Source organism: Tamandua tetradactyla, chromosome 18 (genome assembly GCF_023851605.1).
Source record: "Tamandua tetradactyla isolate mTamTet1 chromosome 18, mTamTet1.pri, whole genome shotgun sequence".
NCBI classification, from domain to species: domain Eukaryota; kingdom Metazoa; phylum Chordata; class Mammalia; order Pilosa; family Myrmecophagidae; genus Tamandua; species Tamandua tetradactyla.
This window is the reverse complement of record NC_135344.1, coordinates 53574742-53601652: the sequence shown is the minus strand read 5'-3', so window position 1 is coordinate 53601652 and position 26911 is coordinate 53574742. Positions and strand designations below refer to the sequence as shown.

The window sequence follows — 26911 nt, the reverse complement described above, 5'->3', positions numbered from 1 at the left end:
TCCTGATTAATCATTGTTGAAGCCTTCTCCTGGAATATTGTTAGATTTGATTCAGTGATCCTGTAAGGTAGGTATTTCCAAAGTAAAGTTCATTCGTAAGGAAAGTGTTTTGTGAAAATAGCATCACATAGTTATTTAAATTCTCTGGCTTAGATCTTCAAAATCACATGACAATCTCTTAGCAAAAATAATTTTGTACAATCTCTCAGCTGAAATTCTAAAAGGTTTTAATTTAAATTAGTCAAAAGAAAAGACCTAAATAGAAATGCTGAGGTGATTACAAAGTAGGGTAAGGGATATTGGTAATGGCAGTACAACATTGTGAATGTAATTATATTACTATTGAATTATACACTTGAAAGTGGTTAAAATGTAGGATTTTGAGTTTTACATAAGCTACTACAATAAAAATTTTAAAGTTAAAAAGAAACTCACTGGAACTTATATGTTAAAAACAAAAAGGAAAGAAAGAACTTAACCATGTTGCAAAACATTTTTATTGTTATTTAGAGTCATTCATTTTTACAATTTTTGGAAAGTAAATGAAATTTATTTTCCAACTTGTCAAATGGCTATTAATTATGACTGATAATTTTTTTGTTGTTGTTTTACCTTAGAGACACCTCATTTGATATAACATAAGACATATTTGGAAAAAAGTGGAACCCACTGTTAATTTCAATACTTTGCCAAAATAGTATTTTTGATGAAATTTCATTGACTTTAATATGTTACCAAATTTGATTTATTCAATTAATGAAACATGTCATTGACATTTTGAGCAAATCTCATCTCAATGTCAAATTAATTAGCAGCATTAGAAGTACTTTCTCTCAGAAAAAGTCCAATTACTTTTTTTCAGTTTAATAGTAAATGTATCATTATACCTTTAGAAGCACATTGCAAAAAATACTTAAACATAAATTTTATATACACCTCTTAGGAAATATTAGAATAGAATAATAATACATAATTAATATTTTAATTTATATTAAATCACAAAAGAAGATTTCATTGAAAGAATAACGATGCAATGCAATGATTAGCTGAAATTACATTATCTATAAAGTAAGGTACTAAAATACATGGAATTATTTAGGTAAATATATACAAATACGTTATTTTGGGGGGAATTTTAAATAATAATCATTTATAAAATTTATTTAAAACTCCCTTTAATTCTCTTTACCTCATTATCAAATTTTCCCAATGTATTCAATGAAAGATAAAATGCATAATGTTAAAATTAATTGGTTCATCAGTTAGCATGTGATTATATTTTCAACTACAAGAGATAGACTATGTTTAATAGTTTATAAGATGAGAGATGAGGATAAACTATAATTACAATACATATTTCATCATATACTTTGATCAAATACATTTTATCTATGTTAAATGATGCACTGAGATTCTATGAGAAAGCACATAAGACTCATCTGTAGGTTTTATCGACTGCAAAATGAAAAAAAAAATCAGTGGTCTTTGAAAATAGACCAATGACAATTAAACATGTCAACTTTGCTAAAATGTTTTTCTTTGTAACTAATCCCCATCTTAAGGCTGAGAATAAATGAAAAGAATAGCTTACTTTGGAAGGCATGGTTTGATGTCCAACATTTCTTAGCAGCTTTTTCTTTGTTTTGTTCTCAGAAGACTCATATAAAAATTCATTATTTGACAATTTTGAGGGGATAGTGGTGGTAGAAGGATATACTTATTAGATGAAAATTGTCAGCTCTTTCAGTCCACACTCCAGATATTTTGATTTGAGATGATTCCACTATCGTCCTAATTCCTCACTCATATGGTTATGCTTCATCCCTCACAGAAACGTGCACGAGGCAGTGAACTATAGGGGCCCTACAAAGATTTAAACTATCTTGGTTATTAACTTAGGAAAACCAAGCAGTCTTTCAGATTGTCACTTTGTTGTATGCTATAGAGTTTTTTTTTACTACCACAAATGATGAATCACATAATATTCACATACATGTTCTTATGTAATGCTGCATGTAACAGCCAAATGCAGCAGGAAAGAGACATTGTTGATAGGAAGACTTCTCTTCACTCAGCTTCTCTGCACTAGTACCATCTTGCCAAAAGCTCCCAGTTATTTTATTCCAAGATTCTACTTTAGTTTTCTACAAGAAAGTAATGAGTAGCCAAGAGATAGACAGTTATAATTTTCTGCCTTTATTTAAGATTATATAAAAGCTTAGACAAGCCTGTGTTTGCTGATTTATTAGTTCCTGATTTAATGTTTTCTCTTTAGATTATTCTATCCTCCTGACACTTCAATAGCATTTTGGGATGAAAAATCATTATTTTATCATTATTGAATATCTTATCTTTTCCTTGCTGGCTCAAGTTCACTTCCAAATAAGAGTACTTTCTGACATTTCTAATCTCTTTTTATATGGCATATACTGTGTAATGAGGAGGGTGATATAGTTAACAGCGATATGAATAAAAAAGAATGCAAGGTGAGGTCAAGAGCCCCACTGTATTGCTGGTCCTAAAAGCTTTACAGAAATCTTCCCCAAATACTGCCAAGGATGTTTGACCTCCTAGAATTATCTTCTCTGGTCTTCTTGAAATTATTTCCAGATTTATATATATTTTTTCCAGGTTTATATTTTTAAACCTAAAAATCCCTAGTCTCTTTACATCTGGAGGTTTAACTTAATTCTTTGTTTCTTAACCAAATACTGGTAATAGTAAGAATCTTCTTCATTGAAATGACAATTTAACTAAACTGTCCCTTGTCTGTCCTTAAGTGACTGATCTATAATGCAGTTTTCTTAGCATTTCAGTTCATGGGAAATTTCACAGGATATTTTTATAATTACCCCCACTTAGGTTTTCCTTATAGAAGCATTTTCTTCACTCTACCCTGTTACATTTGATTTTATTTAAAATAATGTTACCCATATTATTGATCATACTAAGATATATAATCGACTTGCTAATTTGACTCATTTATGAATTCTGATTGTATAGACCAAACACAATGCTACTTTAACAATTATTTGTGAAAAATGGTAATGTATAGTAAAGCTCTATAGTCAATGTTACTGTGACTTTATCCTGGAGTGTCCTTGATGTGTTCAGGTGGCTGTCATCTGATTTTAGTAATGTATTTATAATTGTTTAATAACAGATATCTAGAAAATTCTATGAGCTTTGACAGTGAATACTTTGATTTATTGTTCCAAATAGTATAATTTCTGTAAGGCGTAACTCAACAAAGTTTTAATAAAGCATCATTAATTCTTTTATTGTAATGATTTATTTCAATATAATAAAACATTCTTTAACATTCCTTAATGTGTAAAATAACATATTTTAAATTCTTATTTTTGATGAATATTATGAGTATTGCATATAATTGAAGCTTAACAGGAAATTATGAGTAAGTTTGAATATGCAAAATGAATTGCCCCCAATTAAATAGATTACTTTTCTCAATATTTGAAAAATACTACAAAATAGTGTATTAAAGGTACTTATTTACTTAGAACTGTTTGATCGCAAATATCACAGTAAAAATAATTTCCCATTTGTTATGTTTGCTCTATAGTTTGGGTTTCCAAAAGAATAGAAAAAAATGCCATGAGAAAGTATTTCCTTACTGCTTCTATTTCTTTCAGTCATGAAAACCAAAGTTACATCTAAATTTAACTAAAATGTCATTAGCAAATAAATGTAATTAGAGTCATAGTTATAGTAAACAATATAATAAGAGGCTTAAGGAAGTACACTTATCTTTGGTGGAAAAATGAAAGTTAAGAACAGTTCATTGAAAACTTTTATTTTCATTTTTTAAAAATGCACAAGAGTTAGTGCTGTGGGGAAAAAATATGCTGCATTCTATTTTCTAATTTCTGTTTTTATACTTTCAATCAGCCCCATTTTAAATTTTGTTGAGCTAATAAGAGTTATCTTTAATGCCATCTCAATTTGCATTCTCCTTTCATCAAAGTGTCTTTTGGAGGGCTTTATTGTTTAATAACATAAAAGTCAGAACAGAAGCAAATCAGTGATGCAGTCATTACGAGAAGGCCCAATTTGACTCAGTGTGGATTTTTTTTGTTTGCTTGTTTTAACTTTTTTTTTTTTTTTACATGGGCAGACACTGGGAATTGAACCTGGGTCTCCATCATGGCAAGTGAGAACTCTGCCACTGAGCCACCATTTCACCCACTCAACTTTGTTTTAATATACTTATGTAGAAATGGTGCTTTCAATTTTCAGGAAAATTTTGGTTAATTTAAGAAAGAATTATTAAGGAACATGATTCACATTAACTATATTTGCAAGTAGCAAATTATTTTATAATAGCAGAGAAATTAAGAACTCAGAGTCAAAAAGAGCTTATCTTGATGACTTATGATCTGGAAACTAAGAACAAAGAGCAGTTACTCACAGCTAATACAGGGCCATGAGAGTGGTCATGAGAGTATATGATTTTCATCCTGAAAAGAGACTCTGGCTATAGGATGAAAAACCAGTTGAGGAATGAACCAACCTTCAGTTGTTGAGTGTATAAACAGAGTAGCTTACCCCCAAATGGAATACTATTCAGCTATGAAAGGTCATGCAAAGACATGGATGTCTCTTAGGTAACATGTTTCTAGATGAAAGAAGCCAATCTAAAAAAGGTTGCATAATGTCTGATTCTATTTATGTGATCATCTGGAAGAACCAATACTGTAGATACAGTAAATAGATCAGTGGTTGCAGGCATTTGGGGGGAATAACTAGGTGAACTCCTTCTCTTATTCAGAAGAAGTTATTTTTAAAGGTAGGAAAGCATCTGTGCTATACTGTAGTGGTGGATATGTGACAGTATGCATTTGTCCAAACCTATATAACTTTACAGAACAGAGGATGAACTTCAGCACATGCAATTTTTTAAAAAGTCATTTAGAAATTGGGAATGCAGACTGTGAAAAAATAATGTAATTGTATTACTAATATATGGGACAATTTCACTGAGGAAGTAGGAAATAGGGTCTGACTCTAGCAACACCGGCAATGAGCAGAGGCTGAAAACTGAAGTGCAAAAAGAACGGTACATAGAGAATACAATGAACCATATACCATTGAATTAGGATTGTAGACATCTGTATGTCTTAATTTTCAGGATAATATCATAGCAACAAGCACTTTTAGCTTCCGTATTTTGATTTCTAATGGCATTTTCCACAGTATAAAGGAACCAGGGATCTTTGTAAAAATGGATGATTCTATGACTGTGTCAGGAAAGACACAAGATGAGACTGGAGCATCTTGCAATGATATAACACAAGGAAGCGCTCAAACAAATCACTCTCAGTGGCCAAAGCTGGAATATCTGGGGCAACAAAATTAACTGAATTAGCATGAGTTACAACCTAAGGTGCAAAATAAATATTCATGATCCCATATAAATATATAAACCATGATTAGTTAATAAATAGATGAATTCTTCTGTGTAGAAGAACTCAATCAATGGAGATACTCTGCCCTCAAGAAGAGGGGTGATGGGCATGACTCCCCATTCCTTATATGTACCAGTACATAGTGACTTCCAATGAGTGACATGTGGGAAGGAGGGGAGGGTCAGAAAGTAACTTTTGGAAAAAAGTTGACAGACTTCTCCTCAGCCAGGTGATCAAGGACAACACCAGCAGTAACAGTAATATCGTGTTTATAGTAAGCATCCTTGATAGGATGCAATGAAAATGACACTTTATTACTATGCTTTTCTTTTCTGAAACCTATAAATTCAGTCTGATCATGATTAAAACATCAGACAAATCCCAGTTAAGGAACATTCTGCAAAATGTCTGACCGACACTCTTCAAAACTTCCCAAATCATTGAAAACAAAGAAAGCCTGAGATACTGTCTGTGCCAAGGAGTCTCAGGGAATGTAATTAAATGTAAAGTTGCGAGATAGATTGGATACGTACCTTAGTTTAGACATGCTCTTAATCTTAATCCATATTCCTGTACTAAGGACGTACTATAATCTCCTAGGATGACATTGATGTCCATTGTTTCAATTATCACTTATATTATAATGACCCACACAATTACTCCTTGTAATCTATCCCATCTATTTTTCCTGAGCTTTGACTCATCTCTATGTATTATTAATATCTCGAACCAACATGACTGAGTAATGATAAAATAACTATATGTGCTACTATTTATTTCTTGCCTCTAAAATAGAAAGCACTGAGTCAACATCAAGCATATATTATATCTAATCTTTATGATTACTAAATTGTGATAACATCACCATTTTACAGATGATAAAAGTTAGGTATCGAGAAAGGAATCAAATCGCCCAAGATCCTAGAGCTAGTAAGTGCTTGAATGAGAAGTGATATATGTCTTTCTCTACAACTCTCAGTATTTTGATAGTTATACTACATTCTAAAATAGAAGGTATTATTTTATTAACACCAAACTTTTTGCTTCTCCTCTGTTCCTTCTCTCAGTTAATTGCACCTTCCCCAACCCAGTCAGTTAGCTTAAAAAATGGCTTACATCATTCTCTCTTCATTACTTTCAAAACTGATTTTTCAAAAAATAATGTTATCTTCTTCTTCCTAACCCAAATCACAGCCGTATTTGAGTCATAATTTCTTTTTCCTGAATTTTATCAATAGCCTCCCAATTGTTCTCTGCCTTTCATTTCTTCCACATACCTGATGAATTCTACATAGAAATAAATGAAATCAGTGTATGTGAGTCCCCTGTTGTTTCCTAGTTTTTCTCCACAGTGTTCAGGAAAATAATTGAAATCCCATAGCCTGGCACATGAGGTTTTTTATCATCCAGCTCTCGTATAATATTCCAACATTATATTTTACCACGTGTACCCAGGCACCTTTACTTCAGCCATAGGGAACAATTTTAAGTCCTATGAACATGATGTGTTCTCCATGTCTACAGCATTGCTAGTTCTTTTGCCTCAGCCTGAAATACATATTTTTTCTTTCTATTTGTCTGCCTTCCTTACTTTTATTTTTCTTTAAAAACTCACTTTAAGGATTACCTTTTCTTGGAAAATTTTTTTTCTGCCACTCCTGTGCTGCATTTCACGCCCACCTGCAGTTTCTTTCACATCCTCTTCTACATTGCATTTACAGCCTAGTCACGCCACACGATTTTAATTCTGCTTTAAAAAACAATTTGTGCCTCATTTTCCTCTTTTCTATGAATTCCTGAGGTAAGCTCTCTCATCACATAATGTGAATTAATGTTTGTTTATCTTGACTCAACACGGTAGTGGGGGAATTTTAGAAGGAGCCCCATCTAAATAGGCACCTTCTAAAATGGGGCACTTTATGAGAAGTTAGTAGTTAAAAAAATAAATCAATTGTTAAAGGCAAATAATGAATAGTAAGTGTGTTTTCCATGTAGGTATATAAAATACAAATTTGACTGCAAGAAGAAATTTAACAATGAAAAGAATTCATTATCATCAAATAAATGGAGAAATAATTTTAGTGGTCATTTCATCTGGTGGAGACTGATAAAGGGCTTGAAAAATGTTATTGTTGTAATAAATGTTGTAGGGCATTCTTATAACCTAGGCTGCCTCGGTGACATAAAAACACATTTGTATGTTAGTATGTATTTCAAAATGTTCTAATTTTATTTCTGTGTTAATATAAAAACAATGTTTGTTCTAAAATACTTCTGCTCGAGTCTAGAGTGAGCTAATAATTCAATTAAACTGTGTTCTGTTTGAAAAACTATAATTAGATGGTGAAGTTGGAAAAGAAAATGGGATAGGAAATGAGAATGAGAAGGTAGAAATAAGAGCTAAAAGATCAGTAAGAGTTGGGAAATAGTAAAGAGATACACAAAGGTGTAATTAAAATAAGAATTGCTAAAAGAAACTACTAATTGAATGTAAAATGAAAAGAAAGAGTAAGCATTAGGAGATTGCTGGGCAAGTTAATTTTAATATCAAAGTAGAAATGTTTTCATGACTGCCTGCTTAATTGAAGATATGAAAGGTTTGCCCAAGAGGAGTTACAAAATAGCAGGATAAAGATTAATTTTTGGCTACTCTAAAAAAAGAGAAAAAGCTTCTAAGCCCTAAAAACAGGTAGCTGCAATTGTTAATGTTAGCTGTGAGAGAACTGAACAATGTTGATTTAGAAACACTCTGTAATCAGTCTAGAAAGCAGCTATTATGCCTTCATCCTCTGAGCTCCTTCCACATAGAGGAAGTTTTGAAGGATACGTACCTTCCTTAGGTGTGTGATAACACACAGGCCCCTGCTGCTCTGATTGAAATATATTATTCCCCAGACTCATGCTTCCCTTCTCATCTTCTCCTGTTTCCTTCTTAATTTTTAACAAGTTACTAGGTTATTATGGCAGGCAAACAACAAATGTCCAACATTGTTTTAAGAAATTATCTGTAAGATAAATTTTATGGAGTTTTATGACTTTAAAAAGGTTTACTAATTTAGAAACGAAACAGACACACACACACACACACAATTAAAAAAAACAAAAAAACAAGAAGTAGCGGTTGTTTGAGGTACAGCCTTTCCAAAACAGGAAAATAGTTGTTTTCATAACACTACAACATAGGTCAAAGTCCATCTTAATTTTTTTTTAATGGAAAGACTTCTGTAAGAATGAAATAATTAATTCTAAAATATTGACATCTGTGCAGCAGGAATTTGATGTATGGATATTAAATTCATAATTATTTCATTATACTCAGTGTTATCTGCCAATTTATTTCTTCAGAGTGATTTTTAGAGAAGCACATTTTTATTTTTGTGACTTTAAATAATAATAACTAGATCAGATTCTTATGCTAGGAATTCATTCTTTTCCTGATGCTTTGTCATCAGTTGTTATTTGATATTTACTGAAAAATACTTATGACAATGAAAGCATTTTATTTAATAGTGAGACAATCTTTATGTGAGATTCTAAGCATGTTAGGAATATGCAGTGATCAAATTTGTGATAAAATTTAATATATGGAAATGTTTCATGGTTGTAATTGAAAATATGTCAAATAAAACTTGCAGGAACAAGTATGACTCTTTACATTTATTCTCCAAAAAGAATTATAGATATATTATTCATGCAAAATGAATGTTATTTATTAAATATGAAAATAAAAGGTGTAGGAGATTTGGCAATGCATATAAAGAAGTAAAAAGGGTCATGACAAGCCTAGTTTCTTAAGAAAAGGTCTCAATTTGGATTTTTGAAGTCCTTTAGAAGTAGAAGAAATTCAGATAGATAAAACCCTGGGGGGGAATAGAAAAAGACACAGAAGAGAAAGGAAAGGAAATTGCCATATGATAGGAGACAGGAGTACAAGCTAAGGAACCCCAAGCAGCCAGCTCTAGAATGTTATAAATTTTGAAGAGAAAAATATAACCTTCTTGACACCTCAGTTTTGGAATTTTAACATCAAAACCTTGTACCAATAAATCCCCATAGTTTAAAACGATTCATATGTAGGTAGTATTTGTCATGGTCTCCTGGTAAACTAACACAATTGCTAAACAAATATATACTCTTTGTTTCTTGAAAGATATACAATGAGAAAGATTTTTAAACTAATGCATTTTCTCCAATCTAGAACAAGTATATCTTCCTTTAATTTGTGCCTCTAATATGTTTTTTGTTGTTCATACTTCTCAAGACCTATGGAATGCATATTTAAACACAAGAAGTGCATGCCAATTGCTAGTTAGTAATGCTTATAAATTAAATATGTCCAAAATAATCATCAATAACCAATAAACAGGATTTCTCTGATGATTAATTTGCATAAACATGTCTATTTGCCATGAAAGGGATGTATATCTGAAGTGTAGTGTTTATGTATTTTATTAAATACCCTGTAGTTATTTTTTCATGAAAACCACTCAGAGAGATTGATCTCTGCATCACAGCTCTCTGGAAAGGGTGCTTTAATCAAGAATGAGGTGTCTAACAATAGAACAGATAATGCCTTTCCTTCAAGCAAAGACTGTGCCTTTTCTTATGCTCTCTGGGAACGTAAGGCTTGTTTCCTGAAGGAACTCAAGAAAGCTTTAAAAATTTTCATATATTAGCAATTGCCAAAATTCCAATTAGGTTTAATATTTAATTTTAAAAAATAATCGATAAAGCAGAAGTTTCTAGATTCTGACACCTACAGATTTAACAAATAATTATTTCACTGTTCCACCACTTTCCATATGGACTAACATCACACTAGATTCAAATTTTAATTCACTGATTAACAAACTATTCTTGTCAGTCAATTCCTTTTTTCATATGTCTGGGCATAGATACCTTAACTTTCTGACAAAGGGTTCCAGATGTTTTCATCCACAATCAGGTATATTGTTTCAAAGCAATAAGTGTTTTGGGTCTCTTTATAAATTCTTCTGGGTTCAATGATATTGACAATGATGATGTTTAGTCACTTCATTATCTCATTTTGAACAACATTAAATAGAAGGCTGTTATAATTTCTTACAACATATTTGCAAGCATTCCATATTTCATGTATTGGATGGTTACAAAGTTGTGTTTTTTTTTTTTAAGAAAGGTACACTCAAATCCAGAAAGACCTATTTAAAAGTGACAATTATTACTTACATAAAAATAATTAACAATCATAACTTTGTAACTTTGTTTCACCAGATGTAGTGAATGACATAGACAGATGTGATATTTACCCATGGGCAAAGCATGATTACATGAAACTTCATGAACTGCTTTAATTCCATCCATTTCTCTCACTCAGAGGAACAAATCCAAATGAGCATGAGCAGAAATGTACAATCCTTTCTACTTTATTATTTAAAAAGTAAACCATGCATATATTTGAGTTTAACATTGGTAATTATTTACTTGTAAATATAACTGATGACATGAGACTGAGACAATGCTTCGCTCTCTGGAGATGTTATGAGGCATTCTGTTCTCATCTCCCCCAACCTGAGATGTCTGTTAGAAATAAATAATGAGAATTGGGAGGTGCGGGAAGACCTAGAATGAGTTCACAGATAAATCAACCGAGAGATTCATGGTAGAAGTTCACATATAAAACCCAGAGCTGCTGCCCAAGGTCTCTAGACATGGTAGGAGCAGCCTTGCCAATTCCAACTTCTGAAGAAAATGCTGGTATATATTAACAAACTTCCATACACTTCTCTAAAGGAACCTGGCATCAAGGACATGTCAATAGGAGAAGCAAAAGACTAGGCATAGAAAGATAATTTTATTCCAAGTACCTATTCTGATCCATTGCTACAACCCAGAAATAATATGTTGAGGCATACTCAGAGGTTTTTAGTAAGTTCAGTAGAAATAACTACTGCCACTGAATAGCAATGTCTGCTATAATAATGGGCCCAGGGAAAGGTATGAAATGCGTGCCAATTCTGGGCAAGTCTTCTTTACCAGATAAACTTAATTATTAAACCAGTATTATGTATATAACAGATATATAAACCTACATTTATACATTATAAATTGTAAATACAAACATACATAAATTTTTTTTCATAATTATTAAACCAGTATTATGTATATAACAGATATATAAACCTACATTTATACATTATAAATTGTAAATACAAACATATATAAATTTTTTTTTTCAAGGAGTAAATTTTTGCTGCATTATCTGGTGAGGTTAATAGTCAAGATAATCCCTGTAGAGGATCAAAATTAAAAAGCTCTTTAGCTATATACTCAAGCTTATGGTTATATAAGTCAGTCTGGGGAAATAGAGTACATCAGTAACTGCAGCTTTAAGAATTTTACATAGTGGGAGAAATGAATTGGGATAAAATTCAATTCTGTCAAATTTTTAAGTAACTTCTCCGGTGGTTCAAAACTTCACTCAATGGAAACCATAGCAGTGAAATGAAATTTTCTGCATCTCTAAGTCCAGAAGGTATTTCATCAGTTGCTTAGGTATGCTTCAAGGAGCTTGTGTTTTGCAATTAATCTAATGTTCAAACACACAGTTACTGGAATTAGATTATCACCAACCGTGAAAGATCTTCAATAAGTTATTTACATTCTCTGTGCCGTAATGTCCGTATATGTAAAATGGAACTTCTAAAAATCTATTTAGCAGGGCTGTGTGAGGATTAAATGAGTTAATACACTTGGAAAGACTTAGAAAAGTTCCTGGAAAGCAGCAAGAAATACATGAATGTTGCTACTACTACTGATACTATTATGATTTGTTATACTATTATTACTTGAAAACTGTGATATTTGGAGAAGATTCCAAACTGAGAGTCAGGTAATCTAATCTTAGCCCTTATTCTACATCCAAGTAGATGAATCCTTTAAACAAATCATTTGATGTATCTCTCTTAGCTATTATTTCTACTACTAGTCATTATTGTTATTATTATTGTTGTTATTGATATTATCTTATTTAGGGCTTTTTGGGTACATATTATGTGCCAGAAGTTGTTTTTATTTTTTTTATGTGCTAACTTATCTTATCTCAATAACAATCTTATAAGGTACATAAATATAAAACAAAGTATTTCCAAACTACAAATATTTATAATTCTGTTATCCTGTTGATTATCTTCAAATGTCACAAGCCTTTCCTAACAGAGACAAATCAAGCAATCTAATTAAAAATATAAACATAGGGAGAAGCAAGATTATAATTATATTCTACTAAAATAGTCATTCAACTAAATATAAAATTATTTAGTGTTTGTCATTCCAATTCTATGCAAATATCTGCCTTGCTTATATATTGCCTACCATATATTATTCAACTGTTACAAGCTTATATTAGTTTTTTATATAAAAATATTGAATCCGTTAGATTTCTAAATGCTTTGCTTGTTTATCACTTTGATTTTCCAATACACGATTTTGCATAGAATTGATATTATGATAGATACTGCTGAAATAGGCACAGAACTGCACAGATTAGTTTATAAAAATTAAATAAATCGCCAAAATGTTAGACAAGGACATACAAATTTTAACAACCTATCAGTGGTGTCTAGATCACATTCTCCCAAATCTGTCAAAAAAAACAGTCCCCTTCTATGGTACTTTGGAAAAAAATAAACCAAACTGAAAAAAGAAAAACACATCAAATACTAAGCGTAGATTCCCAATGATTGGTAAGCCAAAGTTAGAAAATTAATCCTTTTTTTCTATAGAACTCTTTCAAGGTGACTTTTATAAACATACAATTTTTGAAATGAAGTATCTTTTGGTATATTTATCTCTCCCTATAAAATACATTGCCCTATATACTAGGATTCACATAATTTATCATATTTTTAAAATTAAAGTAAATTTTTATGTATATTTGGGAAATTAGAAGTAATAAAGCACATATAAAGCAATATTTACATATGTAGACTATAACTGATGGTTAGTTAAGATGCTGTGATATATTTGAGTTGGAGACAATGGAATCAACTCTTCAGTACATTTTATCTCTTACAGAAAAATCATTTTACTTTGAAACTTATGTAAAAGGGAAAATACAAAAGAGTCTATTTCGTTCTCACAATGCAGTTTATCGTCATCTACCAGATTACGTCCTTGTCCCCTGGAGCCTGGAGAGTAAGAAGTGAGGACAGTGCAGGGTGTGGAACTGCGCCCACCAGCGGGCAGCCCCGTCATTGCGCACGACAATCTGCGTGTATTGAGTTTGCAGCATTTTTAAGGATGAACACAACTATTTGAGACCTGGAAAAATGTGTTGTGCTCATTATGAAAAGAAAAAAATAAAACCATAAAAGTGAAAACAATAAATGTGTATCTATAAACCAGAACCACATGCTGATTTATCCATTCCAACTCATTTCATATCTAACTTATTTTTAATGAGGGACCTCGGGATAGTTTGATAAGTTTATAATCATAAGAAAAGGAGGCTCTGAAATTAAGAATTTTTAGGAGCACCAAAAGATCTAAGATTGCTTTAACTGCATGTGTCATTGAGATACAGAATCCTGTGTGCCGATAGAAACTGTTGAGCCTTTTTTTTTTTTTTTTCTTCTGCATCAGATGACAAATAACTGGATCTGGATAGCAAAGAGACCCCTAACAGAGCTTATGGATAGAAATTATCTTTGGAATAGCAGCATCTTGCGATGGTTTGCTTGAAACGTTAATTCCCTTAATGGATTTTGCTGTGAAGCGAGGCCAGGCTACCCAGTGCTTTACACTCCTGGAACCCTGCCTTGACAGATGGTTCTTGGTAATTAGTACAATCTTAACTTATACCTCTCACTTCAAAATAATTTCTGTTTATTAGGACTATACCCAACGGGGTGTATAAGGACCATTACTATAAGGAAATTGCTTTTCCCCACAAAATAAAGATACAAAATTAAAAAAAAAACTCATGATGTTATTATCAATGTGTTCCATAAATAATATATCAGAATATTGAAAAGAATAGGCAAATTATTATTTTAAGATGATGTACAGTTTATGTTTAAACATAGAGAAATGGATATATGGAATACCCTTTTTCAAAACTGAAGCATTAAAAAACTATTTTAACCCAGAAAATGTAGTATTTTATAAAGTTCATTAAGTAATCCAAAATCTAGTCATGTTATTTATATAATAAGTGAGATACAAATCACACATTTAGAATCAAATGTCCAGAGTGCATGGGTGGTTAGTGGTAGAATGCTTGCCTTCCATGCGGGAGACCCGGGTTCGATTCCCAAACCATGCATCTCTCCCTCCAAAAAAATCAAATGTATAAATGTGCACTTATGTGTGCTTGTGGGTATGTATGAAAATCTTGTTTATTCTGTTAAATTAATAAAATGATTTTATTTGTAGTTTTGTATGTATTATTAGAATTAATAGAGTTTTCTAGAGGGCACCATCTTTAGTTCCAAATAAGGTCTTTGGAATGATGTGTTTTTAGAATCCATATATGATAGATATTGCCACTAGAAATTTGATCTTAAACAACTCATAGTATTCTAAGTTTATGATATCTATAGCTATTTTAATATCTGAATGACACCGCAGTTTATCGAGCAGAGCAAATTATCATTATATATATATATAAAAATACATATACCAGTTGTCCCAATTCTTTCTCCTGGAGGGATGCAATGAGAACAGATGTCATTCTACATATAACTCAGTCTACTGTAGGTGAATTACCCTGACAAAATTAATTTGGGTGTTTCTATAAGAGAGATATAGTGCCCAGTCCCTCCCTTATTTTCAAGAGGGGGGGGAATCTTTTCTCATTAAGTAGGGTATTACGATTAGGGATGTAAATGAAAATTTCTAGGACAAATATAAGACTAGCCACTCCAGATTTATAACCCCTGGGATGTCTCTATAGCCCCTGGTCTTACCCTCCCATGAAAGGTAAACACATACAGCAGGGAGGTAAGTATCTCCAGATTGTCTCTCACTACCTAATTAGTCATAAATTAACTTCCAAGGCTTACTCTTTTAGCCATGTGCCAAATTTTAGCAACATTCACCCAGAATTGCCTAACAAAATATATATACTTTTTCGCTATAACCCCATATATTAATTCAATTTTATTTTATAATATATGTAAATGATTTTGTTCCTATTTGGTTGCTTTTTAAACTAATTTTTGAAAGACATGCTTAAAATGACAACCAAAACTTACAACTGTGAGTGCATGCCCATAGGAAAAATTACTAAATATGTGTCAAGCTTCTTATATAGAACTCACTCTGATAAAATCACTTACAAACACTAAAAAAACCCACATAATTTATTGTTTCAGTCTAATGTTTTTTCCCAAGCAATATTTACTTATTTCAATTAAAGTAAATGAAAGCATGCCAATAATATGGAAGAATTTATGATGGCTCGAATATAAGGTGAAATTTTTCGATAAAATTTATTAGAAGAGAGTATCATACTTCGTATTTTGACATGCACGATAGTTTTCTATCTGCTAATATCAAGGGAATTGAATGAAACATCATTAGAACACATAATCATGTTAGATAACATCTTACAACTAACATTTAATTAAGTAAAAATTATAATGAAAAAATGCCACATTTCCACTAATATAAAATATACCTTTGAATGATGAAAACACTATAATTTGTTATAGTTATAAGAAAACCTCAAATTCTACCCAGGGAAATAAATGACATTTAATAAAAGAAAGACACACCCTGTGGCTGAATAAAATGATTTATATTTCACTTGAATCTTCCCATATTATAACATTACAGTCAAAATAATTCCCAATATTATGCTTGAGAATATTATCTAATTTGTTTCAAGACATTATTAAAATTAAAATTATTAAAATCATAGAATCTTTGGGAATTAAATGCTTCTTTAGTGGCATGCATTTTTGATTACCAATGATTAATTAGCCTATTGCACAAATCTGTGGAGACAGCGCTTAAGTTGCAAAAAATAGTTTCCTGTCAATAATACAAGTGAATCTTGTCCATATAAATGCAAATAATATTTATTTAATAAAGATGCAATTTGTTTCCTTCTTTGAGAAATGTTGAAACCAGATATTATGTGTGTGTTTCTTTTTGTGTGTGTGGGAGTGCGTGTTTCTTGTTAAGCTTCTCATTTGAACTGAGTGTACCACCTAACTGGTTCCCTCATTAATGAATGAGTTAAGAAACATATTTGATATGCATGTAATTTATATTTGCATGAGGGTCATGATTTCATCTGCTTGAAAATTAAATTAAACAATTTGAATGCCATGTCTGAATGTCCATCGTAGGCTGCTTAAACTATAGTACGTTTTTCCTAATTCCCGAGGTGAATCCCAAGTGACACTGGAAGAGTAACTAATTCTTTCTTCTCTAGTTCTCCATCTCTACCACACACACATCTCTACTAGCTGTGCTTTTGTTTCTGGTTGGTGTACAGATGATAAGTTATTTCTCATTGGTGGCAGTAATGATTGGGAAATTGGATTTATAATTTGATGATTTGGTGATCTCTGTAGATGGATAGGGAAGTTTGCTTTCCTTGGGTGAGAGAAAACTTTGTGTTTGTTTATTTGTGAACTCAGAGCAATTAAGAGCCATATACTCTCTGAAAAGTGGGACAACCCTTTGCAATCTGGAATAGTTAGTTTTATTCTTAAATTTAATTAAACATTTCAATTTGAGATATTAGTAGAATCATACGCTGTTATAAGAAATATTTCAGAGATCCTTATACCCTTTACCTAATTTCCTCCAGTGATATCCTCTTGAAAAAACTATAGAACAGTATTTCAACCAGGATATTGGCATTGTAAAATCAAAATACAGAACATTTCCATTGCAACGAGATCTCTTACGCTGCTCTTTTTAATCACACCTACTTCCCTATTACCCCCAACCCTTCCTTAACCACTGGCAATGTCTAATCTGTTCTCTGACTCTATACTTTTATCTGTTCAAGAATGTTCTATAAATGGAATCATGGAATATGTAATCTTTTGGAATTGGCGTTTTACATGCAGTACACTTTTATGGAGATTCACCCAAGTTACTGCATGTATCGATATTTTCTTCCTTTCTGCTGCTCTGGTATGGATGCGTCACACTGTGGTAGACTTAATTTTCCCATTTTGTTCTTCTATATAGAAAATGTTTTAACTATTCTAGTTCTTGCACATTTCAATATAGATTTTGTATTATACATATTATATATGCATATATATAATATATTATAAATATATAATATTTCTCTGAGATTTTAGTAAGAATTGCAATAAAACTTCATGTCACTTTGAGGAGAATGAATTTTCCAATCCATGAATACATATCTCTCCATTTATTTATTTCTCCTTTGATTAGCATTTTGTAATTTTCGGCATACAAATTCTGTGCCTGGTTAGATAGATTTATACCTAAGTATTTCTTTATTTCTTTTCTTTTTTTTCAGCCATTATAAATTATATTGTATTTTTAATTCTGATGTCTGTGTTTTCACTGCTAGTCTACAGAAATACAATTGATTTTGTATGTTGATTTTGTAGCCCGTGAACTTGCTGAACTCACTTTAATAAACATTCAGAAACCACATTATTTATTGTTTCAATCTAATGTTTCTTCCAAAACATATTTAGTAGTTTCAATTAGAGTAAATGAAAGCATGTTAATTAAGTGACAGAATTATTAAGGGCTCAAATATAAGGTGAAACTTCTTTGATAATACCAGAAGAGGGGATCTTACTTTGTATCCTGATATACAATCATTCTACCTGCTATTAGCAAATGTTCTAGGTGTTTTCTATAGATTTCTTGAGGTTTTCTATGTAGGCAATCATGTCATTGGCAAAAATGGACATTTTATTTCTTCCTTTCTTATATGTTTTCATTTTTCCCTCTTTTGTGCTTATTGACATAACTAGAATTTCTGGTACTATACTGAATGAGTGTAAGAACAGATATCCTTGCCTTGTTCTTAATCATAGGGTGGAAACATCCCATTTTTCGCTCATTAAGTATAATGCAGCTGTTGGGTTTTTTTAATAGGTGCTCTTTATCAAGTTGAGGAAGATTCCTGTTATTTTACGGAGAATATTTATGAAGAATGAGTGTTGAATTTTCCCAAATGCCTTTACTGTATCAATTGGTATGTTCATGCGATTTTTTTCTTTAGTCTGTTAATACGTTGCGTTGCATTAATTGCTTTTTGAATATCGAATCCTTACATTTCCTGAAATCAACCCTACCTGTTCTTGGTATGCACTTATTTCTATATATTGCTGAATTACTTTGGCTAATATTGATGACCAGTATTGTTCTGTAATTTTTTGGTTGATGTTGCTGATGTTGTTTATTCTGTCTTGGTTTTGGAATGAGGGTAATACTACCTTCATAAAATGAAATGAATGTGAATGTGTTCTTTCCCCTTCTGTCTTCCATTTCTTAGAAGAGATTGTGCAGCATTGGCATTTTTTTATGTTTTTTATTTTTTGTGGAATTCTCCAGCGAAACCATCTGATCTAGTTATTCCTTTTGGGGAGTTTTAAATTAAATTGAGAATTCAGTTTCCTTAATAGCGAGAAGACTATTCAAACTATGTATTTCTAAAGACGAGGTTCTAGTATTTGTTTCTTGAGGAATTGGTCCATTTCATCTAATCGATGTCCAGTTGCCACTTTTAAGTGTATGCAGATTCTGGGTTGGTAGGTTTTTTTAAAATTTTGCTTTGTTTTATTTTGTTCAAGCACTTGCAAAATGCTGTGCCTCTTCCTTCTGACCTCTACGGTTTCTGATGAGAAACCTACTGTCATCCATATTGTTATTCCCTTAATAGTTAAGTTATCATTTCACTCTTGCTACATTCATGATTTTTTCTCTCTCCATAAGATCAGAAGTTTGCACTCATATAATTTATTGAGTATCCATTTGTGTTTGTCCTGTTTGTGGTTCACTCAGTTTCTTGAATTAGTAAGTTTATGTATTTTTTTTTGCCAAATTTGGAAAGCATTTAAGCTTTGTTTACTTTAATTATTTTAGCTTTAAAGGACAGGCAGTTTTGAGACTTTATGTACCCCCAAGAAAGCTCATGTTCTTTTAATCCATTCCCCTGAGTGTAGACCTATTGTAGGTAGAAATATTTGATTAGGTTATTTCAATTGAGATGTGACCCACCTTATTCAAGGTAAGCCTTAATCCTCTTACTGGAGTCCATTGTAAGAGGATAAAACACATACAGAAGCTAGGAGATGAGAGAAGCTAATAGAAGCTCCAGAAAAGCCAGGAAACAAGGACATGCCTACAGATGCTGAGAGAAAGTCACTGATGTCAAATGCTGAAGCAACGAAACCGACACCCTGGCGAGGAGGGCCAGCAAGCATTGACATACGCCTTGCTATCTGACAGAGGAGCCCAAGCTCACCAGTAACTGGTCTTCAGAGGAGGTGCTCTTCTGTTGATGCCTTAATTGAGATGTTTTCATAGCTTTACAACTGTGAATTTGTAAAGTAAATAAATCCCCATTGTAAAAGCCAACCATATCTAGTATATTGTATTCCAACCGCTTTAACAAACCAAAATAATCCCTTTGTTTTTTGATCCCTGTCCCATTTCTATTATCCTTCCAGAACTTTGACGGCAAAAATATCAGATTTTGTGGTATATCCCCATAGATCATTGCAACAAAATCAAATACATTGATATTTTTCAATCGTTCTATTGTTCAGATTGGGGAACTTCTATTGTTTATTTGTACTGTTCATTGGTTTCTTCCTCAATTCCCTTCACTCTGCAGTTGAAGGCAACCAGTGATTTTCTTTTTTAAAATCTATTATATTTTTCAGCTTTAAAATTTCTATTTGGTTCTTCTTTGTATCTTCTTTGTTTTCTGAGATTTTCTTTGTTTGCTGAGACCTTCTACTTTTTCATACATCTCAAGTGTTTATGTAACTATTGTTGAAACATTTTTACGAGTGCTGCTTTGAACTCTTCCTTAAATCATTCTAATACTTCTGTTATCTCGGTGCTGCCATCTACTGATTGTTTTTTTATCATTCAGTTTGAAACCTTTCTGGTTATTGGTATGATGAGTGATTTTTTTATTGAGACCTAGACATTTTGGGTATTATGCAATGAGATTCTGGTTTTATTTAAATCTTCCCTTTTAGTTGTCTGCCTCTTACAGAACTTTTACAAAGAAAAGGACGGTACCACCTCTTAACCCATTGTGTAGAAGTCTAGGGTCTTCGCTCAGCCTCTGTGGAAGCCTAGTGGAGGAGCTCCTTGTAAAGGCTGGCAGGGGATGGCTGCTGACTGCAGTGGGCTTCTCTGGCTGGAAGAGGTCAATCCTTTATAACTGCCCCTCAGGGGGCCTCCACCCACCCTACTGTGGGTAGGAGTGGTCTGGTTATGGCTGGGCAGCAGTGAAAGTCCGCAAGTGGAAATCTCAGTTGGTGAGTTGTTATGCTTCTGTGTTTAATTTTGACCAGTTGGCTAAAGTTGTTGAACCGACACTATAAGTTCTGTGTGTCAGTTTCTTGGTGTCTTTGTATCTGTCAATGAGAAATGTCTTAAACTCTCCTGGCGTGATCATGAAATATTTCTGCTTCCAAGGGGTATTGTTCTATTTGAAAGCTTCCAGAATGCAATATACCAGAAACAGAATGGCTTTTATAAGGGGAAATTTATTAAGTTGCAAATTTACAGTTCTAAGGCCACGGATATGTCCAAATTAAGGCACAATAAGATGCCACCTTTACTCAAGAAAAGCTGATGGGTTGAGGGTTTCTCTCTCAACTGGAAATGCACATGGCAAACATGACGACGTCTGCTAGCTTTCTCTCCAGGCTTCTTGGTTTAGGAAGCTCCCCCGGGGCATTTTCCTTCTTCATCTTCAGAGGTCTCTGGCTGTGTGGGTCCTGTGCCTCTCGTGGCTCTGAAGCTTTTTCCAAAATGTTACCTCTTTTAAAGGATTCCAGTAAACTAATCAAGACCCACTTGGAATGGGTGGAGTAACATCTCCCTCTAATCAAAGGTTAATATCCATAATTGTGTGTGTCACAGTTTTATGTAAGATAATCTAATCAAGTTTTCAACCTACAGTACTGAATAAGGATTAAAAGAAACTGCCTCCATGAAATGGCTCAGGGTTAAAACATGGCTTTTCTAGGGTGCATAATTCTTTCAAACCCACACAGGCACTCACAAATTAGATTATACCAGCTTTTAAGTTAAAAATCTTTGTTCTCACTGACATGAACATTTAAATAAGTACTTATATAGTATTCACAGAAAACTAGAAAATACAAGTTATAATTCTTGGATTGTACCTATCTTTTAAGGTAATATTAGTCTAAAATATTCAAAAATATTTTAGAAATTCAAGTTTCCATAATAAAAGTAAATATTGAAAAATCACACTAACAATGTTAGTTTAAAACTTCAGATGTGCTTTTCCTCAATCAGTGTTAGGTACAATAAAAACATACAGTTTTCTTTTTAAGATTTCAGTTTGCTTTCTCATGAAATGATTAGTTATCTGAACTTAAACATATGTAAGTTTACTGATGAAATAAACTATTGTTACTCATAAAATATTTAAAATTATTAAAAATTTAATGCATGGTAAAATAAATTGATTTATTATTCTGACAAATTTTATATTAATAGTAACTAAGTTTTATATTATGTAAGCATTAAGATAATTTCCAAGATTCTTAGGTAACTTTAAAACATAGATTAAAATTATGCGGGAGACCCAGGTTTGATTCCGGGTGCCTGCCCAAGCAACAAAAAAAAAGAAAAAAAATTAAATGGCCCTCCCCATGCCCTTCTCATAAAAAGCCCATGCACTTCCCCAAAAAAACAAAAAATAAGCAAACAAACAAAAACAAACAGACAAACAAAAATTCCACAAATGGTGCTGCAATAACAGTATACTACATGGGAAAAGAATGAAATGTGATCCTCACTACATAGCATATAAAAAAAAAATTGGCGACGTTAATTCATGGATAATCATTGAATAACTAGATAAAATCTAAGTAATTTGGAACACTAACCCATTGACCACTTAGCATAATTCTAAAGTTATATATATTTGTTTCTTATTTTTATATGGTGTAGAATAGTGGCTCCAACTGAATATTTTCATTTTTTCCCCATTTCAGACTGTATAAATGGGATATTTATGCCTCTACGAAGTTGGACTTAATGTCATTATCATTGCAAGTCTGCAAAAGTACTGGGTATGACAGTTTTCAATCAGCTCTTTCCCCTGTTTTCTCTGCAAAATAGAAGTGAGTTACAATAGTAACAGTAATAACTTATATATTTGATTGAAACTATACTATGAGCCATAGTGATAGTGGAGTACAACTCTTTGTTTGCTTGTGTAAAGGAAAATGGAGTATTTCCACCCCAAAACAATATAAATAATATACCAATTTATTTCAAAGAATGACAGAGCATAGTAAAGGACAGTTTGAGGAAAGTACATTTTATTTACCATAGTTATTATACCTGTGTCTGAAAGAAGCGATGGAAGGTATTAAAATTTTTTCGAAGTTTCTGAGATTGGATTGGGCTTGCTAATTAAAGCCCCTACCTTTGATATGTAACCAGCCTAGAAAGCAATGATCTGTATAAAATCAAAATACTTTTCATTATTTATGATGATTTTACATTGTACTTGATTACTAAAAAAATGAAATGAATGAAGTTCTTCCCATATAAAGGTGCTAACTTTGATTACAAAAATGTTAGCTTTTTGTTTCTTTAAATATATTATCACCTTAATTTTAAAAAGTATAGTTTGTCAGGTAGCTATAATACTCTCTTAATGAGAGCAGCTCTTCTAACAACATTGAAAATTCCTTCTTCTCAAAATTGCACTATAAATTTAGAAAAAACTAAAATAAAAATTTCAGTGCAACTATTACATCTAAAATAGATCCCTTGAAAATCACAGATATTTGTTCTTTCACCTTACACAAAGAGAGACACTAAAAATAACTGATATGCTTCATATTTCTTAAATTGCTTCATCACACATTCAAGATATGGATAAACTTGACACCTCCATAGAGGAAACTCAACTTTCCTAAATTTTTAAAATTAAAATGTCATTAATATAAATATTTCAGATATTATACAATTTATGAGAATGCTCAGGAGATTTATCAATTTCATTAACGTCCAAAATATATTTTTACCTTCTAGGGAAACATTGATCAAACGCTTATGAAATAGCTTTTTTACTCTCCTCATTTCTGATAAGATTGCTTACTGTAATAAGTTATCCACAGCCATTTGCTTTTGTCATTTTAAAATAGGTTTGTTTCACTCTGATGTTTGTCTGCAGAATTTGCTACAGGCTAGAGTTCATTTTCAAATAAAGGAAGACAGTCTCAGAATATCATAAAAAGGCATATACCAGGTGCTTTGAACAATTAATACTTCAAAGAATATATACTTATGAATGACATTACTTAAACAATTTTCAATCTATACTACTGGTCTGAATTAGGATTCTTGGATTCTTTTATTCAGGAAATGGACAGCTTTATGAAAGCAGAGTATGATCCAAGATTCACTGGAATAAAAAAGAAAACAATCATTACACTGGACTGAACGAAATGATGAGAAATTTTATTGTGGTTAATTTTCTTGAAATATTGCTGGCATTATTTTAATGGTGATTTACTTATGGCTATATGAGATCCTAAATTTATGAGCTCAACATATATAACTGAAATGAAACATTTAAAAACTCTTGCTGAGTCTCTTTTCTTTTCATGCATATGTTTATCTGCACAGGTTCACTAAGAAACTGTTCTCATTTTTAGTAGGATATACTTTAACAAACCATTTGTGCAACCAAGGGCGTATATGGCGTGTCATATTTGAGAATGATTTTTATTTAATCGGATATGCCAGACAACTATTAAATAATAAGAGTTGGCTTTTATTTGAGGAACTAATACATAGAAAACCCTTCCAGGAAAACTGACTTGGAAGCTGATTTTGGAGAGCCAGCCTCAATTTAGTAAGAAAAGCCACTTACTGAGAAATGAGAAATCTTAACAAATTTTAAGTCCTCAATAAGAGGGGGATTTCATCTATATTTATAGAAACCATTGGTAAATTTCATGAAAATCATTTCTTGGCATTGTTTTCTTAGCAGTGGGAGAATAAGTAATAGAGGTTTTAAATCCAGGCATTTTCTTAAATGCCTTAAGCAAACTTCCATGGAGAAGTCACTTTTGTTGTCTTCCTGGTGATTCCAGACTGCATGGCTGTATATGTTCAAGCACATTTAAGGAAGTCCACATGGTTACTTAGAGCACCCTTGTTTCTACTATATAAACAATCAGACCAAACTAAGCATCTATTAGGACAAGTACAATTAAAATCAACATCCTTAGAGACATGAGAGAATTATTTCATGGAAGAAAAAGATGTCATAATAAAAGTACATTCAGATACAAGAAAGAACAGTTTAAAATGAATAATGTGACAAGAAGTTTAATATTAAAACATCTTTTTAGATTTTTCTCTGCCGGCCCGCCGCGCGGCTCCCACGCCCCGCAGCAGCAGACCCGCCCGCCCTCCTTCTCCCCCCTCTTTCTCCGCCGGCCTGCCGTGCGGCGCCCACGCCCCGCAGCAGCCGACCCGCCCGCCCTCCTTCTCCACCCTCTTTCCCCTCCTGCTCCGGCGGCTCTCCAATCACCACGGTGCCCTCTTCCCCCGCCTTCACCGGCTCATCCGCTACCAGCCTCGACAGCCTTGCCGCCCTCACCTTTCCTCCTCCAGAACAGCTACTGGGGGAGTGGAGATAATACAGAGCAGCTCCCGGAGCCACGAGGGAGATCAAAGGGACGGCGTACCCCATCCTGGAACGGCTGACTATCTGGGAGAACCAGCTCCGGTGAGATCACCAAGGGGCACGGGCTTTCCTGGTGGGACGGCAAGCGACCGGAGTCCCTCCCTTCCACCTTCCCAGGCCAGCTGGTAGAATTGGGCAGGCGGTCCCCTTAGGCCGCGGCGGATGGTGCCCCCACCACGTGAGGCCCCCCGGACCAACTGAGAGAGTTGGGTCGGAAATCCCCAGACTGCGGAGAACAGTGACCGGGGGATCCCTTCCAAACACGTGACTCCCCCGTCCGGCTGGGAACAGTGCACTCTCCCGGGCTGCGACAGCTGGCACCCTCCCGCCGTGCTTGGCGCCCCGGGCCGACTAGCTAATTCGGCTGGACGCTCCCCCGTGCTGCGGCGGCTGGTGACCCTCCCCGCATTCGGAACCCCAGGCTGGCTGGCATTCTTCCAAGACGCTTCGGCTGCCGAACCTCCCCTACGGCGAGAATTTTCCAGAGTTAAAGGACCCACAGCAACTTTCACTGGTGGAACCCGTAGACAAACGTGTGCCACGAGCGCCACCTACTGGGCAGGATAAGAAAAACAGAACCCAGAGATTGCACAGAAAAATCTTTCAACCTGTGGGGTCGAACACTCAGGGAAATCTGACTAAATGCCCAGACGCCAGCAGAAGATAACGGATCACGCTCAGAAAATTGAACATATGGCCCAGTCAAACGAAGAAACCAACAGTTCAAATGAGATACAGGAGCTGAAACAACTAATGCTGAATATACGAACAGAAATGGAAAACCTCTTCAAAAACGAAATAGATAAATTGAGGGAGGACATGAAGAAGACATGGGCTGAACATAAAGAAGAAATAGAAAAACTGAAAAAACAAATCACAGAACTTATGGAAGTGAAAGATAAAGTAGAAAAGATGGAAAAAACAATAGATACCTACAATGACAGATTTAAAGAGACAGAAGATAGAATTAGTGATTTGGAGGATGAAATATCTGAATTCCAAAAAGAAACAGAAACTATTCGGAAAAGAATGGAAAAATTTAAACAAGTTATCAGGGAACTCAAGGACAATGTGAACCGTACAAATATACGTGTAGTGGGTATCCCAGAAGGAGAAGAGAAGGGAAAAGGAGGAGAAAAACTAATGGAAGAAATTTTCACTGAAAATTTCCCAACTCTTATGAAAGACCTAAAATTACAGATCCAAGACGTGCAGCGCACCCCAAAGAGATTAGACACAAATAGGCGTTCCCCAAGACACTTACTAGTTAGAATGTCAGAGGTCAAAGAGAAAGAGAGGATCTTGAAAGCAGCAAGAGAAAAACAATCCATCACATACAAGGGAAACCCAATAAGACTATGTGTAGATTTCTCAACAGAAACCATGGAAGCTAGAAGAAAGTGGGATGATATATTTAAGTTACTAAAAGAGAAAAACTGCCAGCCAAGACTCCTATATCCAGCAAAATTGTCCTTCAAAAATGAGGGAGAAATTAAAACATTCTCAGACAAAAAGTCACTGAGAGAATTTGTGACCAAGAGACCAGCTCTGCAAGAAGCACTAG

At 33.3% G+C, this 26911-nt stretch overlaps 1 pseudogene; it reads right to left on the bottom strand.

The window, feature by feature from the left end:
* The window catches only part of LOC143662425 (ragulator complex protein LAMTOR3 pseudogene), a 34777-nt pseudogene extending 21116 nt beyond the window's left edge, over positions 1-13661 (bottom strand).
* Positions 13662-26911: the final 13250 nt, after the last annotated feature.